The sequence below is a fragment of the Papio anubis genome, chromosome 3, assembly GCF_008728515.1.
Source record: "Papio anubis isolate 15944 chromosome 3, Panubis1.0, whole genome shotgun sequence".
Lineage (NCBI taxonomy): Eukaryota > Metazoa > Chordata > Mammalia > Primates > Cercopithecidae > Papio > Papio anubis.
The window spans coordinates 35,579,243-35,594,381 of NC_044978.1; the positions used below are offsets into that span (position 1 = coordinate 35,579,243).

General features: G+C 41.4%; 1 protein-coding gene across 2 annotated transcripts in view; it reads left to right on the forward strand.

The window, feature by feature from the left end:
* The first annotated feature begins 14,690 nt into the window (after window positions 1–14,690).
* Window positions 14,691–15,139, forward strand: part of RNF175 (ring finger protein 175) — a 49,136-nt gene continuing 48,687 nt past the window's right edge. Inside the window, exon 1 of one of the 2 annotated variants that reach the window (XM_009207726.3) lies at window positions 14,691–14,750. The gene's annotated coding sequence lies outside the window, so the exon portion shown is untranslated. The remainder of the gene's footprint in view (window positions 14,751–15,139) is intronic. The other variant, XM_009207729.3, reaches the window with a different exon arrangement.

The following is a 15,139-nucleotide window of genomic DNA, read 5'->3' on the forward strand; positions in this document are numbered from 1 at the left end:
ATTGTGTACTTATTTATATTTTTAAAACTAAGTTAATGGATTTTGGTGTTTTTGTTTGTTTTTGGAATAAAATATGGGAATGGTGTGGGGAGGTCATAATAATCTTTTAAGTGTTTTGAACTTCTAACAAATTTAACACTCACTGATGAAAGTGAAAAGCAGGGCAGGGCTCCGAGTAAAGCATGGTCTCTAATACATTTCCTAGTCTAAAACCATTAAACACTTGTCCTACAGAGGATTAGAATGTGTGCACTGGCTCACAGCAATGCAAGGCTAGAAAAGAAAAATTAAACAAAACCATCCCCAAACCAGTAAAGTTAACCTCTGCCCAACAAAGCCAGATAGATCACCAATATGAATCCTTTACGATATAAGGAGTTATGTGGGCAAAGAAGAAGGGGGGATGGATGTGCTGAGAAAGGACAAAGTAGAGAAAATAGACAATTCAACAACAATATTTGGAGACTTCAAAACCATACTTTAGAGAGCAGAAGATCAACGAGGAAATAGAAGACCTGAATGATACTATCAGCCAACTAAACCTAGAAGACATCCAGAGAATATTCTACCAAACAACAGCAAAATGCACATTTTTCCCAAGTTGTTACATAAATAGGCCAAAGATGGTCCCTGTATATTGGCCCTCATGTTGTTTACTTCTTCACAAGAGGCTGGGACCAGTAGTTGAAAGCCCATCAGGACCACACTAAATTCTTACATCTAACTGCCATAAATATATCCTAAATAAGTATATTTTTTGCCATTTAGTGCCTATCCTGTTTTGCATGCCCTGCAGTTTTGCAAAACAGAATAGGCTCTAAATGTATCCCATATCTGCTTGTCATAGATAAGACAAACTATGTGGCTAGAAAAGACCCCACCCAATATTGCCCTTCAAAGCCATCTGATCCCAAAACTCTCCACCTTGCTGCTGAGTGACATCACCTAGACACATGAGCCCCACCTCCAATTCCCCTTCCCTCTAGAAGTTCCCTTACCCTTTTCCCCTTTTGGATGGTGGCCCTGTCTCTCGAAGGTCTCTTGCTGTGAGAGACTTCCCCTCTCCTGCAACCCTGTCCAAATACCACCAAAAAAAGCTTATTGTACAACACTGCCATCTTGTGCTCCTGTCTTTCCTTGATTAGCCCCCAAATCCTTGAACTTACCACACAAGCACAACTGGAGCATTCCCCAGGATAGACCACATTAGGCTGTATAACAAGCTTCAATAAACTTAGAAGGACTAAACCCACACAAAGTATGCTCTCCAACCACAGTGAAATGGAGTTAGAAATAAATAACAAAAGGAAATTTGAGGAACTCACAAAGATACAGAAATTAAACAACACATTCCTAAATGTGCTTGACATTTAGGTGAATGAAAACAAAAACCCAACAATGCCAAAATGTATAGGATGCAGCTAAAGCAATGCTCAGAGGGAAATAGCTGCAGATGCCTATATTTAAAAAGAAAAAAGATCTTTTTAAAGCAATAATCTAAACTTCTACCTTAAAAAATAAGAGTAAACGAAGCTCAAAGCAAGCAGAAGAAATGAAATTATAAAGATTACAACAGACTTAAATAAAATTGAGAATAGGAAAATAATAGATAAAATCAATGAAAAGTTTATTCTTTTAAAAGATCAATAAAATTGACAAAACTTTAGCTAGTCTGACCAAAATAAAAAGAGAGAAAACCCAAATTACTAAAATCAGGGATAAAAGTGGCCTATTACTACCAACCTTTCAGAAATAAAAGAGATTATAAGATAATACAATGAACGATTACATGCTAAAAAATTGGATAACCTAGACAAAATTGAGAAATTCTTAGAAAGACAAAAAATTTCAAAACTGACTCAAGAGCAAGTAGAAAACCTTTATAGACTTACAACAAGGGAAGAGTTTGAATCAGTAATCAAAAAACTTCCCACAAAGAAAAGTTCAGGCCCAGATGGTTTCACTGGTGAATTCCAAACATTTAAGGAAGAATTAACATCAGTCATTCACAAACTTTTCCAAAAAAAAAAAAAAGAAGAGGAGGGAACATTTTCCAACTCATTCTATGAGGTCAATATTACCCTGATACCAAAACCAGGAAAAGAAATCGCAAGGAAGGAAAACTGTAGACCAATATTCCTTATGAACATAGACGCAAATATCCTTAACAATGAAGCTGTATATTAAAAGAATTATACAACATGATCAAGTGGCATTCATCCCAGGAATGCCAGGTTGATTTATCATATAAAGAACAATCAATATAAGACACTATATTCATGGAATAAGAGAGAAAAATCACATGACTATATCAACGGATGCTGAAAAGCACTTGAAAAAATCCAACATCTTTTCAGATAATAACACTTAGTAAACTAGCAATAAAAAGGAGCTTCCTAAACCTGATAAAACCATCTACATAAATCTCATAGTTAACATCATACTTAATAGTGAATGACTGAATACTTTCCCTTTATGATCAGGAAAAAACAAGTATGGTACTCTCTCACCACTCTTATTCAATATAGTACTAGAAGTTCTAGGCAACACAATATGGAAAAAAGAGAAAACCAAAAAATGAAAGAAAGAAGCAGAAGGGAAAGACAGAGAGCCTGAGAATCCAGATTGGAAAGGAAGAAGTAAAACAACTACTTCTATTCACAGAAAACATGATTTACATATAAAAAATTCTAAAGAAGACACTGAAAAACTACTACAACTAATAGGAATTCAGCAAGTTTACAGGATACATAATCAATATGCAAAAATCAAATATATTTCTATAGCAATGAACAATACAAAAATAAAATTAAGAAAACAACTATTTAGCATTAAAAACAATAAAATAATTAGGAATAAGTTTAACAAATGAAAAGTGTAAACTTGTAAACTGAAAACTACAAAACATAATTGAAATAAATTTTAAAACTAAATAAATAGAAAAGCATCCCACATTCCTGAATTGGAAGACTTAGTATTAATACAGTGATAGTCCCAGATTGGTCTATAGATTCAATACAATCTTATCAATATTCTAGCTGCCTTTTTGGCAGAAACTGACAAACTGATTCTAAAATTCTTATGAAAATGCAAGGCACCAGGAATAGTGAAGAAAATCTTGCAAAAGAAGAACAAATTTGGTGGGGTGGAGGGAAGAAAGAGCAAAGTTGGATGACTCACACTTTCCTTTTTTAAAACTTAATACAAAGCCACGACAATCAACACACTGTGGTACTGACATAAGGATGGGCATATAAACTAATAAAACTGAATTCCAAAAGAAACCATTATATTATGATCAACTGATTTTTCACAAGGGTGCCAAGACAGTAATTCAATGGGGAAAGAATAGTCTTTACAACAAATGGTACCAGGACAATTGGATAGCCACATGCTAAAAAAGAAAGAAAGAAAAGAAAGAAAATCAAGAAAAGAAGGAAGGAAGGAAGGAAACTAAAATGAACTTGGACTCCCTACCTCACACCAAATATAGAAATTGATTCAAATTCAATCAAAGACCTAAACCTAAGAACTAAAATTATAAACTCTTAGAAGAAACATAGGAATAATTTTTCATGACCCCGGATTAGGCAGCGGTTTTTTAGATATGACACCAAAAAAAAAAAATGGGTAAATTTAAAATTTTCATGTTTCGAAAGTTTTATCAAATAAATGAAAAGACAACCCAAAGAATGAGAAAAAAAATTTGCAAAGCATATATCTAACAAAAGACTGGCATATAGAATATATAAAGAACACTTAAAATTCAACAATAAAATAACTAATAACTCAAATTAAAAATGGACAAAGGAACTGAATAGGCTCTTCTCCAGAGATATTCAAATGGTCAACCTGGGCAACACAGTAAGATCTTGTCTCTATAAAAAACTAAAAACTTAGCCAGGTATGGTGGCATGTGCCTGCAGTCCTAGATACTGGGGAGGCTGAAGCGAAAGAATCACTGTCACACCCTGCACTCCAGCCTGAGCAACAAAGTGAGACCTTGTCTCAAAAAAAAAAAAAAAAAAAAAGACATTCAAATGGACAATAATGACACAAAAAGATGCTTAGTATTATTAGTCTGTAGGAAAGTATTTAATACAAATCAAAGCCACAAAGAGATATGACTTTATACCCACCAGAATGGCTAGAGGCAAAAAGTCAGATCATAACTGTTGGTGAGAATGTGAAGTAATCAGAACCCACATACATTGCTACTGGGGTTGTAAAACGATGCAGCTACAACTGGAAAACAGTTTACCAGTTCTTCAAAATTTTAAACATAGAGTTATCATATGAACCAACAACTGCACTTGTAGACATATACTCAAGAGAATTAAAAACATATATTCATAAAACATTTGTATATGTATTTTCATAGCATCATTATTCATAATAACCAAAAAGTAGAAAAAACTCAAAGGTCTATCAAATGATGAGTGGATAGATAGAATGTAAATGTCTTTGTAATGAAATATTATTCAATTATAAAAAGGAATGAAGTACTGATACATACTAAAACATGGATGAACCTTGAAATAATTATGCTATGAAGCCAAGCACAAAGGCTTCTTGTATGATGCTATTTATATATAATATTTATTACAAACCATAGAGACAGAAAGTAGACTCGTGGTTGCCAGGGGATAGAAGGGGGAAATAGGGAGTGACAGCTATTTCTTTTTGGGGTGATAAAAATGTTCTGGAATTAGATAGTGGTGATAGTCATTTTGTGAATATACTTAAAAAACACAGAATCATAAACTTTTTCAAAAAGGATGAATCATAAAGTATATAAATGATACCTCAAGCCTGTTTTTTGTTTGTTTGTTTGTTTGTTTTTCAAGGCAGATGTTCCAAGATCACAGAGTTAGGGTATATTATAACTAAGACTTGAGGCCAAATGTGTTTGATCCTAAATGCCACTGTCTTAACCACCAACTACATTCCTGTACCTCCTTCCTTTCTCACATTATAGACGTCCTAGGAAATGTTATTCACTCCTGGAAAGTTTGCCACTGTCGAAAACTAAATCTTTATCTCTAACCTTTCTTCTGACTTCAGTTTGTCTCCTAACTGTGGACAACTATGTCTGTGTAGCCTAGAGGTGTCTCAAAATGAATACACATTAAACCAAACTTAACTTCACTTACCACCTTTTCTTCCTTTTCTGAATAGTCTTATTGGTAGTTAATCCCTTATTGGCTGGTGTCCTTTCCATTGCTCATGCCATTCAGAAAGCAAAGATAATTACCCCACCCTAAGTTCAGTAAATGATCAAGTTTTTCTTGCTTAGGTTACCAGTTCTGACCATGTTATTTGGCGATTCTTCACGCAAACAACATATTACCAAGAGACTTTTTCAACTTCACTTCACTGCTAATAATGCCTTAAGTATATACTTACAGTACAGACAAATTAACCAAGGGGTAAAAATAGAGACCCTCTCTCCAAAACAGTCCAGAGAGCAAGGCAGGGCTCTGATTCAAGTCTTGTAGTGAGTGTGTGGGCCCAGACAATGCCCTTCTCCCACATTTATCACAAGCTAAAACTTCCTTTGAGTTGTTCACTTAAAGTCACCACCAAAACCATGGCCATTTTCAAGGGTATCTGTAAGATCATCAGGAAAATCTTACACTAGTAAAGCCTAACTATTCCTTAGATTACCTACTAACCATCACATCCAGGATGGTTTCTAAAATTTTCCTTCTTTCAAAGCCCCATAGAACGTTTTTACTACAAAAATTAAACATATTAATCAATTTTATATCAACATATTTAATTTTAAAAATACTCAAATTTAGGCCGGGGGCAGTGGCTCACACCTGTAATCCCAGCACTTTGGGAGGCCGAGGTGGGTGGATCACCCAAGGTCAGGAGTTCGAGACCAGCCTGGCCAACATGGTGAAACTTGATCTGTACTAAAAAGGGCGTGTTGGCAGGTGCCTTTAATCCCACATACTCGGGAGGCTGAGGCTTCAGAATTGCTTGAACCTGGAAGGAGGAGGTTGCAGTGAGCAGAGATCACGCCACAGCACTCCAGCCTGGGTGACAGTATGAGATTCCATCTCAAAAAAAAAAAAAAAAGAAAAGAAAAGAAAAAAGAAAAATACTCATACTTAGAAAACATGCCTAGCACAAAATTTTTGTTTACAACCACTTAGTAACTTGGAATATTTGAAATCCTTTCCACAGAAAAGGCAAAATCAACAACAAAAAAACCCCAAAACACAGATATTCTATTTCTGATACTCCCAAATAATGTAAATGTGTTTTATTTTCCTGTGTGCACTATTCTAGCTATTCTGCAAAGTGCTAGGATTACTGCATTTATAGGATAAATTTAAAAACCAACTGTATTGCCAACACTCACTTGTGCCACATATTGTCAGCAGTTACATGGCTAAATACCAAAATGTATGTTCACTCAATACAAGGCTAAGAGAACAGGTGGAATGGAGCAGACCCAGGCCTTACCGTTCGCACTGCTTGCCTTCTCCCACCCATATCTTGGCATCTCTAAGTGATGGCAAAAGTATATCCCATTTTGAGTAATAAATTATACAATAAGTAGTAGATGCTTATAAGAATATATCATAAAATATGAGTATTATAAGATATACTCAACTATAAAAGTATAAACTCATTATAAAATAAGGAGTATACACTCTGCATTGCATGGAAATACGTTAAGAGCACATTTTTTAAAAAATTGTATAGGTTTTTGGGGAACAGGTGGTATTTGGTTTACATGAGTAAATTCTTCAGTGGTGATTTGTGAAATTATGGTGCACTCATCACCCAAGCAGAGTATACTCTGAACCCAATTTGTATCTTTTTATCCCTCAACCCCTTCCCACCCTCTCCTCCTGAGTCCCCAAAGTCCATTGTATCATTCTTATGCCTTTTCATCCTCATAGCTTAGTTCCCACTTATGAGTGAGGACATATGATGTTTTGTTTTCCATTCCTGAGTTACTTCACTTAGAATAATACTCTCCAATCCCATCTAGGTTGCTGCTAGTGCCATTGATTCATTCGTTTTTATGGCTGAGTAGTATTCCATCGTGTATGTATATAACACAATTTCTTTATTCACTCATTGATTGACGGGCATTTGGGCTAGTTCCATATTTTTCCAATTGCGAATTGAAAAGCACATTTTATATCTCTTTTCTTAAAGTCTGTATCCTGCGCCAAGTTCTCAATGGTCCTGTAATGGATAAATAAGGAAAGGCTGTGGCCACACTGAAAATGACACCCTCTCCTTCCTGGAGGAACCTCTGCAGGTGATGAGCTAAGGAAAACCACCTGTCCTCACTCTCCCTGCATAAGCCAGTGAGCGGCCTGGGGGCAGGATCGCCCATTTGATTTGGCTCCAGGCCAGGTATTTACAAGCTGTAGTGGTGCAATGAAAGAAGATTGAAAGAGGGTCTCTGTTCTCCATGCGTTTGCAGTGGGTGGCTGACATACTTACAAGCATCTTTAAAACAAAGCAGTCTGGAGTAGAGGGAGATGCAAAAAGCTGGGAGCAAAAGGCTGAGAGATGTATTGCCACTGGGTTCTGAGAAAGCCCGGGGAGGGAACAGCAGAGGGGTGGGACTTTGGCAGATTTAAATGAGGAAATGAAAGGGCTTCACAAGCAGAGGGATGGCCCAGAAGTCCTTATTCATCTTTATTTGTAAAATGAGGATTATTATAATAACCTACCTGGTACCGAGTGTAAGGTTTTAATCATGAGTTGTCCTGGTTCTTGGTGCGTTGAACAAAGAATTGAACAGCACCCGCGAGTAAGCAATGAAAGCCTAGATTTACTGAAGCAGAAGGCAATAGGACCGACAGCACACTTCACAGAACGCAACCAGAGCCACAAGTGGCTCAACAGCCCGGGTAGCAAAGTCTTCTGGGGTTTCAGTACCCTCTAGAGGTCTCTCATTGGTTACACCATACGTAAATGAAGGGCTAGCTCACTGCCAATCAGAGGCCAAAGTGAATTGGGCTGCAGCCAATCCACGAAGGTATGATTGGCACCCTATGCAAATGAAAGTCCTAGAATGGCCCACTCATAGGCCAGAGTGCAGGTTTGGCCCGTGGCCAATCAGACGCTGGCATGGACTGGTGCCTTATGCAAATAAAGGTCCTAGAATGGACCGACAGTAGGCCAGAGTGCAGGTTCTTCCTTTTAATTTAGTTCCAGGAAGTTTGTGTGAATTGGCCTTAGGTTCCCTGCCTTCAGACCCCATTCTCCCGCCTCAATAGTGCTGTTTTAGGATTAAATATATGTAAAGCACCTGAAACTATTCAGGAGTATAAAATGTTTTAGCTATTGTCATGGGTAGAAAGCAGAGTAAGAGTTCAGGCCAGAAGGAGGGCAAAAAATAACTGTGTGCTCTTGGTGCTTCTATAACTGATTGTTTCAAGCCCCTAGGGAAGACAAATATCTAAAATCAAGAAAAAATAAGAATATTAGTACTTTTCTTTCACCAAAATGTGACTTTTTGGGACATAGGTGCACGTGATCTTGCACCTCTGGCAATTAATCTGAAGTATAGGAATTATGAGGGCAAGTCCTTGGTCTTAACTAGAAATGAAAACAAAAACACAGGACACGGTATCAGGACAGCGTTCCCTGAGGGCACCTCCAGTGAAGCAATGGGCCTCCCCACACAACCTAGGGGTTAGGCCACTGGAACAGCAGTGGTTGCTGCTACGCATTTTAGATAAAGCAATTCATCTCTTTTGACTTAAATGTCTTCATCTGTGAACTGTGGATGGTGATACCTATCACTGGGAGTCCTTTTGAGGATTAAATAATATCAGACATATATCGCACTTAGCCAGTGCCTTGGCACACTGTTGGTGTTTGATAAATATTAACTCTTTTTATAGGTAGGACAGTGGAGACTAGTTTGCCTGGGATGGGCTGTTTGGCTTCTTAGTAAAGAAGAAACTTCTTAGAGGAGGCACTGGGGAAAGGAAGACAAGGAGAGGGGAGGAGAAGGAGCCCCATCAAGGATTTAAATGTGGTTTTCCCTCCTGCTGAGAGGGCCCCTGCACTCAATAAACTGGAATGACCCTAGCTGAACTTCCAGGCTTGAAAGTATAGTTGTTTTTTAAAAGGAGTTCTTCTTTTTCAAGATCAATTGTTCAACAGAACTGAAAAGCTTGCCCTCGGAAGAGGCTCAATCCTAAAACCTGCAGGGTAAACCATTAAAAGAAAGAATGTGCCATTACTCAATAGGGAGCAGGGAGCACCATGCATACACTGTCTGAATGCTGCGACTCTGCTGCCTCTTCTATTCGAAATTAACCAGAAATCCGAGAACCTGAAAGCTGAGTCCTAGCTAACATTATTTAAATGAACCGGCTGTTACACAAACCTTAAACCACATGTCATTTGGTTGCGGGGCTGCCATGGGCCAAGAGACATTAATACTGATGGTTCCCAGCTCACAAATGAATTGTGTTTCAAACGTGCATTTGGAAGGCTGTGGTTTGAAAGGCAGAATGCACTTTTCCATAGAAGCAATGTTATAAATGGCAATTAGGGCTACAAGCCAGCTCACAAAAAGCCATGTAACCATGATATATCTAAACACCACACATTTTAGCCCAAAAGAGTGGAAATCAATAGTGTTACAATACTAATAATTAAAGGATGAGATTAAAAAGTCTTTCATTTGTTTTGAGTACTAGTGCTTAGGCAAAAACAGATTTAACTAAAGGAAGATGAAAACTCTATCCAGTTAGGCAGAGGGGCCAAGGAAAACTGGGACTGTAAGTCAGGAACCCTGACAGTTGGTAATCAGACCAACTTGCAGGATTTCTGCCAACTCTAAGGAGCTAGTGTCTGCATGTGAAGACCAACCTAGCACCCAGAAAGGAGTTTGAGGCGGGGGTGGAATGGAGGGTTAGGATGACTGAAAAGAAGTTAGCCTGGTTATTCCTATGCAGCTATTTCATCAGTCAAAATGGGACCTGGCTTCAGCATCCTTTCCCTCTTGGATGATTATTCCTATTTATAACAAATCCAACCCTGGCCCCAAGAATCACTGGAGTCCAGAAAGTTTGGTGTCTTTTTCATACTGATTTCTGAGATCAGACAAGCTCTTGGATATTCACACAGACTGGATGGATTTTTACCTCCCAGCCCTGCCCCCATGTAGAGGAACCTCTCGCTTGCTATCCCCTTCACAGAAGATAAGTTTTGCCAGTTGCCTGGAGTCTCCCTCTGCCATCGTACTCCACATATGACCAGCACTGCACCTGGCTGGAGACATTCTGAATCATTTAATCTAGCTTAAAGCTAAGGATCAAATACACATTTTATTTGGCAATATGAAAAAGACATGAGATATCTGTATATGGTATATGAAATATGAAAAAGACAAGAAAAGAGGAAAGGAGTAAATTGAAAAAGGAAGTTACTTGAAAAAGGTCATTTGCAAAGCAATACAATGGAATTCTGCAAGATCTAACCATTAGGTGGCACCATGGGCCCAAGGTAGTTTGGTGGCCCCAAGAAAGTGGAGGAGAAAGGGGGAAAATTGATGAGTGGTCTGTGGGTAGGAAGGCTGAATGGAGCCACAGCAGAACAAGTAACCAAACATATACAAGCATTGCTGTGAAGTGTGGACTCTGAATTGATCCACATATTCATAAATTCAATCATTAATTCCCTTAAAATTATTTTTAAAGTCTCATAAATTTTATTTATACAAATTGATTTATATCCCTTGCCCATTTATATTGATCTATGCTTTTTAAAAATTAAATTCTAGCAGTTCTACTTGTTCTGAGTACTAGTCCTTTGTCAATGAGATATATACAAATACATTCTGGTTCATGGCTTGCCTCTTTTTTAATGGCAAGTTTCTGTTGTACAGAAAATTTTCATTTTAATATAGGCTAACATTTTTTTCTTTGCAATTTGTTCTTTGTGAGTCTTGTTTAATGTATCTTTTCTTTTTTTTTTTTTTTTTTTTTTTTTTTGAGATGGAGTCTCGCTCTGCCGCCCAGGCTGGAGCACAGTGGCCGAATCTCAGCTCACTGCAAGCTCCGCCTCCCGGGTTCACGCCATTCTCCTGCCTCAGCCTCCCGAGTAGCTGGGACTACAGGCGCCCGCCACCTCGCCCGGCTAGTTTTTTGTATTTTTTTAGTAGAGACGGGGTTTCACTGTGTTAGCCAGGATGGTCTCGATCTCCTGACCTCGTGATCCGCCCGTCTTGGCCTCCCAAAGTGCTGGGATTACAGGCTTGAGCCACCGCACCTGGCCTAATGTATCTTTTCTTATCTTGAGACCGTAAAAACATTCTTTTAGATCATCTTAAACTTTTGCTTTCTAACCACCAGTTTTGTGTTGGTATGATATAATTTTTTTCTTATGGATAAACCGATTACTAAATAATCAATTTTTTTCTGCTGATTTGCCACTCCTCTCATAAAACTAGTTTTTCATAAATGTATGTGCCCATTCTGTTCCTTGAGTCTGTTGATTCCTGCACCAAATATCACAATCAACTGGCTAGTGATTCTTGACCCCACCTTGTTTCTCAAACACATTTACCACATTAGCTAATTTCTTCCATTGCATCATTACAACCACCTCAGGACTCTGGATTGCAGGACATGAAGGAGGATGCACAGACTACAGCTAAAAGGCCGAAGAGATTAGTGTTAAGCAGCAGAACACAGTCCATCTATTCCAGGACAGAAGACAGAGTCAGCCGCCAACCATTTGATTTGGAAAACAAAATTTCAAATTAATTAACCTTGGTTCAGTGAACTACGCCAGAAAGCATTGCCTAACTTACTGGGAAATTAGATCTTCGTTCTGAATATCTGCAATTTGATCATAGAAGAAACCAGGTATAAGAGGAGGATAGATTAGAGCAAAGCCATCATTACTGACGGGGGAGAAATGCACTTTTTGAGTTTTATTCTGATATGATTGCTGAGCTGAAGACAGAAGGAAGATGATACCTTTGTACGTACATGGGTTTCCAGTGAAGTATGTGGGTCTTTTTGGTGCCAATCAATCAGGAGAGAGAGTTTCAAATCAGGGACCTAAGACTTATATAACAATAACAGGTCAGAATTTTATAGAAAGGGAACATCCATCTCCATATGGACTATTTTCACTTTATTATTTTGCTGCCTTGGGAGAATCTAGATGAATGTGAGGATATCCTGGGCTGGAGAGAAAAAAAAATGGCTCTTGCCACATGAACACAGGCCACAAGATGGGTAGAGATGTAACATGTCCAAATGAACCCACTATTTTTGTGTCCCCAAATCTGCTGCTCTTTCAATATTCCCATTCTCAGTAAAGGCAGCACTGTCTGCCCAAATGCTACACTGCCCAAGCCACATGCCTGGGCACCATGCTTGGAGATGAATCAAGTACGATAGATTCTATTACCTAGTTCTCCCATCCCCAAACACATCTCTCCATCTCCCCTCCACTCCATCCCTGCACACACTCACTCTCACCATCAAGGCCACTGTCATCCTGAGAGCTAAAACTACAGCAATAGCTTTCTGGCTGATCCCTCTGTCTTGAGTCATAGTCATAGCCCTCTTCCCCACTCTTGAAGCCAAAAGGCAAGTCTGGTAATGTCATTTTCTTGCTTAAAACTCGGTAATGGCTTCTCATTCTCCTGAGGCTACAGTCCAAACTGTTTAATATTATTTATGTGGATCTGGTGGATTCGGCCCTTGCTGACCTTCACAGCTACTTCCTTGAGAGATTAAGAACCCAGACCATGAAGTCAGTTTTCTCTGGGTTCAAATTCCCACTGCCCCACCTATTAGCCTCAAAATTTGAACAAACTTCTGGACCTCTCTGTGCTTCCGTGTTCTCCTGTGTAAAAAGGGGACAGTCACAATGCCCACCTCACAGGGTTGTCACGAAGACTGAATGAGCTAACACAGGTAGAGTGCTCAGGTCGGCACCTGGCACACGGTATGCATTCTATCAGTGTTAACCATGATTTCTATTTCTCCAATTCATTATGCCTTCTCCAGCCTCCGGGCCCTCACATCCCCTATTCTCTCCATCTCAGACACTCTTTCCAACACATTCTGATCATGCTACAAGGTAGTCTTCAGATGTAGGCAACAGCCCCAGCGGCACCTGAAAACTTGTTCAAAAGACAAATGCTCAGGCCCCACCCTAGACCTACTATATTAGAAACTCTAGGGCTCAACTCCAGCAATCTGAAGGTTTTTGTTTTGTTTTGATTTTTGGTAGAGTCTCGCTCTGTTGTCCAGGCGGGAGTGCAGTGGTTCCATCACAGCTCACGCAGCCTGAACCTCCCGGGCTCCAGCGATCCTCCAGCCTCAACCTCCTGAGTAGCTGGGACTACAGGACTACAAGTGTACCACGCCCAGCTCACTTCTGTATATTTTATAGAGATGGGGTTTCACCATGTTGCCTAGGCTGGTCTCAGACTCCCGGGTTCAAGCAATCCGACCGCCCTGTCTTCCCAACGTGCTGGGATTAAAGGCATCAGCCACTGTGCTTGGCCAGCACTCCGAGTTTTAACAAACTCAGCAGTCCTCCATGGGATTCTGATGCCCAGTTAAGGCTGGAAAACCAAGGCATCATCCGTGATAATTGTACTTAGATGCTTATTTTTCTCTATCCCCTGTTAGGCTCTACGTTCCACAGTGGCAGAGAAATGTCCATCTTAGTCCGTTTATATCCTTTGTAGGTGTTGACAAATAGGAGCCATCACACACTGGAATGGAGTAAGCCATATTTCGTAGGACACAAGATCTAATTCCGTGCTCCTCTTTTCTGTTTCCCCAAATCAACACCCAGGTATTTCTAAAGTCTTGCCTAAACGTCCCAGCTTGTTCTCAACCTTGAAGCCAGGCTTAGGCCCAAGCTGTAAAGGGGGAGGGGAAACCCTGGAGGTAGAGGGGCAAAGGCAAGATGCTTGCGTCCCAGGGGCCCTGCATGACCTGCAGCAGCACAGGGGCCAAGAGGGTCTGCGCTCTCCCTAAACGGGAGTTTCTCTCCGGCACCATCTTTGGTGGAAGCACAGATAACTGAGGAAAGTCTGTATCTGCACAGCCATCCGAACTCCTGCCTCCTAATAAACACCTCTGAGGAAGACAGCTGAGGAATCTCTATCTCTATCTCTATCTCTCTCTATCTCTCTCCCCCTCCTTCCCCTCCTCCCCAGCCCCCCGCTGCACCCTCCCCAGCGCCATTTCTCACTCCACTCCTCTACTCCCCTATCTCTCCCTACCCACTTCTGACCCCTCCTCCAGTCCTGCGGTCGGGTAACAAAACCGCTGGTTCCCGCCACACGCACCCGGTAGGGTTCAGGACGCCTTACTGGCGGCGATGGCTGGCTGAATAGCTTCCCAACAGAGAGGCCTGAGGTCCTGAAGGAGCCGGGGGTGCTGGCGACCTCGAGGCCGCTGCTGGGGAGGAGGCTGGCCAGCGTGCAGGGGGCGGAGGCGGGGCGCGCCGGGAGGCACCCATCTCCCGCCCCGCACAACCCAGGCGGAGCCGCCGCTCCGCCGCAGATCCGGCTCTCACCCTCGGCTCCCCCGGCCCCGCGGCGCCTACTTCTGCGGACTCTGCGGGACCCTCCCCCGCAGGCGCTGTGCGCTGGAAGGCACAGGCGCGCAGGCATGGCCGCGGGGGCGGGGGCGGGGGCGGGGGCGGGGGCGGGGGCGGGGGCGGCCGCGCGGAAGGCAGAGTCGGTGCTGGAGGCGCCCCCGCAGCAGGAGCAGGTACTGGCGCTGGGGATGCGGGCGTGGGGGACGCCAGGCCGGGGTCCCGGGGCTCACGCTGGTGCCGGGCAGGCTGCACAGACTGGTCTCCGAGACCCCGGGCCCCACCGGGAAGAATCAGCCCTGGAAGGACGTGGGGACGGACAGATGACCTTCTGGAAGATGCCACCGCGAGGGGTGCCAGTCCCTCCTCCACTCCCTCCCTCCCACTTCTCTACGGTCCCCGCTACCTTCCTTTCTTCCTTCTGATCCTCTTCCTTCGCTCCATCCCTCTCCTCGCATCCTTGCACTTTCTCTTCCAGGCTCACCCCTTACAATTCCGCCCTCCTTAGTGACCGCCCGTGCCCTCCTCCCTCCTCGGCAGAAGCCCCCACGGCCCAGGGTCAAGG